A 4,759-nucleotide genomic window follows, 5' to 3' on the forward strand; every position below is an offset into this window, starting at 1 on the left:
TACTAATAAGTCATATTCATCACTATTATTATACATCTATCAGACGATCCTTAATGTCTAAATTCACCGTTACTTTGAGAAGATAAAAATACAGTAAAACCTTGATAAAGTAATAATCTCTCTAAATAAATATTTTTCTCCAGTCCCGACTTGGGCCAGTTATGTTAAAGTAATATTCTCGCTAAATGCATTAGATAATAATTAAAAATAAAGTATTAAAGGCCCAAAAAAATATTAAGTAATAATTACTAAAATACATCAAAAATTTATATATATTTAATTAGACAATAATACTAGATCAATAACTATTTCTTTTTAAAATATGATTCTATAGTTAATTATTTTTTCTTCCCACCAAAACCAAAATTAATCTCATCCTTAACTTTTTGAAGAGCGAACTCAATTTCTCAAATATTTTGTTCGTGTTGTACCAAATAGTTTGATAATGTAGTCATTACTTGAAATGTCTCTTTTGACGATAAATGTGAATAATGCTACTATCATCTTGTTCAGGATCATTCTCATCATCATTATTCATTACAAATTGAATAATCTCTTCCTCTGTAGGTGATTTCATAACTGTATCATTCTCGTTAGGGTAGTTCAAAAGATGTTCAACATTCATTACATTTTTGTAGGCTAAATTAGAGATGACATCATTTAATTCTTGGATACCTTCATCTAATTCACCGACTTCTTGGATACCTTCATCTAATTCACCAACTTGTGATTCGAAAACATTGTTTTCTTCTGACCAGATCTTGCAATACCGAAAATAATTTGCAATTGTTATTTCTTTCACATAAAAATTCCAAGTCAAGTTAGCAAAAATAATAACATTCAAAATATTAATTTTTTCAGTATTTGGTGCTTCAACCTTGATGCCTTGTGGGATGCTGAAATAAAGACGACGACGATAATGAGCTTTGAATGCTCGAATAATTCCAGCATCACATGGTTGAATCTTAGACGTTGTGTTAGGAAGTAAGAAAAACAACTCTACATTTCTTAGGCCTTCAACCATCTTTGGATGTGAAAACCTTCCTAACATTCATTCTCTTATCAAACCAGCCAACATATTCTTGGAAAAGAAAGCCAGTCATCCAAGTTTTCTTGTTAGATCTATACATGTAATTAAGATTGTTCATGTTCACATTTTTAAAGCATCTAGAATTTGCCAACTTACCAATAATCCACAATGGTACTTTGCCAGATCCATTACTATTGCAACAAAGAGCAAGAGTAATTCTCTTTTTGTCTTTTTTGCGACCTTCAAGCTGCTTGGTATAAAGTGAATGATCATCTTCCAATCGGTAATATAGTCCAGTTTTATCCATATTATAAATATTTTTCAATTCAAACTGATCTAGTTTTGACCGTATGCTAGACAATTCATTTTCAATGTTCTCCATGATAACCGAACCACTTTCATCAAAACGTCTGTAGGACTTGATTTCGTATCTTGACTTGAAACGTTCTAACCAACCAGAAGAGAAGTTGAATTCTGAATTAGTTTCATCATACATTTTCAGGAAAAGATCTTTTGCTTTTTCTTGAATAATTTTTCCTGACATGTTCACTTTCTCTTGCATTTGAAGAAATCAGTCGTACAAAACTTTCTCTAAATCAGGATATTTTGCCGGTTTATGCCTTTTGGCATCCCTATTTTTCATCTCATTTGACAAATATTCTATCGACCTTTTGAGAGTATGCGATATTGTTGATTGACTAATAGTCAAATCAAACTTTTGTTTCACCCATGCTTGCACATCTTTTTGGCTAATAGTTGGATTCTCTTTTTTATGCTCACATAATACGTTTCTTATTTTATTGGTTAAAGATGGTTTTCTTGTACGTCTTTCAAATAATGAGAAGACATTATACTTGGATTATAATTTTTAAAGTCTAACTTTTTCCTTTTATAGTTAACATAAAATCTCTTCATATTTATATACATGAATACAATTAGAAACATTAAACTTCACCAAATTCGTTTAGCTTTTCTAGATTTAAATAATAAATATGCAAAGACTACACTTTTTAGTTTCTAGATTTAAATTTTGAAATTCTTAATTCAAATATTTTTTTTCTTTCTTATGGCACATACTGCAAAATACTCTCTAAAATAATAAAAATTTATTTATCGATAAATTAATATTTTATGTATTTATCGATAAACTAATAATCTCAATAAATAAATATGTTTTTTGATCCCAAGCATATATATTTATAGAGGTTTTACTGTAACTTTATCCCGATGGGCTATAAAGAACGTATCATGATTCTTTGAGAAAAGGTTAATTAATTAGTAAGAAGACGTGGAGCACTAAAAGCATCAGCATAGTATAATTTAACATCAAATAATTTTCCGCGCATGATATGCTAGCTACATAAAGAGTGGACAATAAATATTGAACCCATAATCCTACAATAGATCCAAATGCAGTTCATGCATCCATTTCAGGACATTATATTGCTTGACAAATTTAGTCTAAATATTTTTAGGATGAATTGACTCGTGAATAATGGAGAAACAGAGGGTCTTTAATTTGATGCGATATAGATCTTGCATCACCTTAAATGAAAACTGCAGTTAAAACCAGTGTAGTATATATTTGAATTTTATAAAATAAATTTAAGATCATATTATTATATTTTGACTTTAGATCGCCAACATTAAAATGCCCCTTTTTGGCAGAGCAATAAAATACACACCTACTCCCACATCCAAATGAATGGGAAGCAGAAAACAAAAATCAGCACTAATTTATCCTTGTATTTAAACTTTTTAAAAAAATTGTTACCTTCATTCATTGTTTCTCTTTTATTTTTGTATTGATTTTATTTACCTTTTGTTTTGTCTTTTTTTTTATTTGATTTTAAATTTAACTTCAAATGCTTTGTATTTAAAATTAGTTAATTTCAAATGGATATTAAAATATGTGAAGAAAATCAAATTAAACATAAAAAAATTAAAACGTTAAAATTAAATGACACTTTTTAATTATATTTTCAAAAAATAAACACTTTTTTAATAATTAAAAGTGAAAAGATAAGAAATTAATGAAAAAAAAAGTTTAAAGTGAGGAAGAAATTAAAATAAATAGTTTCCATAAAAAGAAATGAGAATAATTAAATATATATAAATTTTAATATCAATAATTATGTGTATTAACTAATTATAAAGTTATTAATTAAAAAAGGATATGTGTCTAGTTTTTTCACTTATCCCTTGTCTTCAAGAGAGTGTGCACGTTCTGTATGTCACGTCAGTTTTTAGGGTGTATTTATCCATTTAAAAATAGTTTAGGGGTAATATAACCCTAGTTAAGTTAAGATATGTCATTAAACTTTCGATCATAGTTCAGGAGATACTTATGTATTATCCAAAAAAATAAAGTAATAAATAAATTAGTTACTACCGTGTTTTGAAATCGCGGATAATAATAAATTACAAAATTTATATACTTTTCTAGGCTCTAAGGCTTACTGAATGACTAATGTATCCTTAAGACGATTATCATCAAACTATCATTGAAAACATAACATCCATGATTATACTTGGAGTTTCATTAAAAATATGATATTCACAAGGGTCTTGCCAAATATCCATGCTATGAGATATTGCCAACCTTGGCAACGATCCTGAACGAGACCTCATACTTTCGTACCAATTTTTGATGCACGCCTCGTAAGGGCTAATCATTCACATCTAATTAGCTTGAACAGATCAAGAGATAGCTAAATTTGGGATATTAGTAAGGGTTAGTACAGCATACACTCATAGATGGATCAAGTTGCGTAGTAAAATTTACTTATTTGTCAGATAAAGGACTTAGGTGAACTTAACTTACCGATGCTACATCTAACACACTAGAAAAAAATTACTAATAAAAAAAATCTACATAGTTAAGGATTCGTGGGGAACACAGACACCCTAGTTTCGTTTTATATTGATTTAAAACTATATTAAACTGCTACTTTATTACTTGATACTTGCTATTTAATTTGTTAATTAATTTTACTTAAAAAACCCTTTCTTTACGGAAAGAATTTGATTACTAAAATAAATAATAAATGATTAACCAAATTCTAAACCATATTTCTTATGGGATCAACCCTAACCTCTGTTAGATTCTATATTTGATCAATGACTGCTTTATACTTCTTTAGGGAGGTGTAATTTGGGCATATCAAATTTAGACGCCGTTAACCTACGAGTCATAGTTACCCCTTGTAAAGAAGACCTAATGATTAGTGATTAACCCTCAGAAGTAACATATATTACGAGTCACATTACGAGTCGTAGAATATTCTACGGCTCGTCAGTTTGACTCGTCAAACTCAACTATCGATTTCCAGTGACTAAATATTTGGGCACATACTTTGTACGAATACATCCTGTGAGTCGTAGATGTTTCTACGGATCATAGGGTTGACTTATACAAATTAAGTACCCAAAACATTTGGCATAGAACAAAGTCTATGAATGTCCTTACGATCTGTAGAAACTTCTACTATTCGTAAGGTCAACTCGTAGATCCTATTCAGAGGCTAAAAATTTGCAGGCCTGATTCTACGAGTAGATTCTACCAGTCGTAGAGTCTTCTACGATTCGTAGATACCTATCGTAGACAAAAAATATCTGACTTCCAATATAATTTTTCTTTCTTTTCGTGATATTTTTTACTTATGTACTTACTCTTACTCCATGGGCACAATGCCTCCCAAACAAACTCTGAAGAGCAGTGGTGAAAAG

The 4,759-nt window shown here is 29.3% G+C and overlaps 1 pseudogene; it reads right to left on the minus strand.

The window, feature by feature from the left end:
- Positions 1-454: 454 nt before the first annotated feature.
- On the minus strand, positions 455-1,574 carry LOC129875765 (CENP-B homolog protein 2-like; annotated as a pseudogene).
- Positions 1,575-4,759: the final 3,185 nt, after the last annotated feature.

This window comes from Solanum dulcamara, chromosome 12 (assembly GCF_947179165.1).
Source record: "Solanum dulcamara chromosome 12, daSolDulc1.2, whole genome shotgun sequence".
NCBI classification, from domain to species: domain Eukaryota; kingdom Viridiplantae; phylum Streptophyta; class Magnoliopsida; order Solanales; family Solanaceae; genus Solanum; species Solanum dulcamara.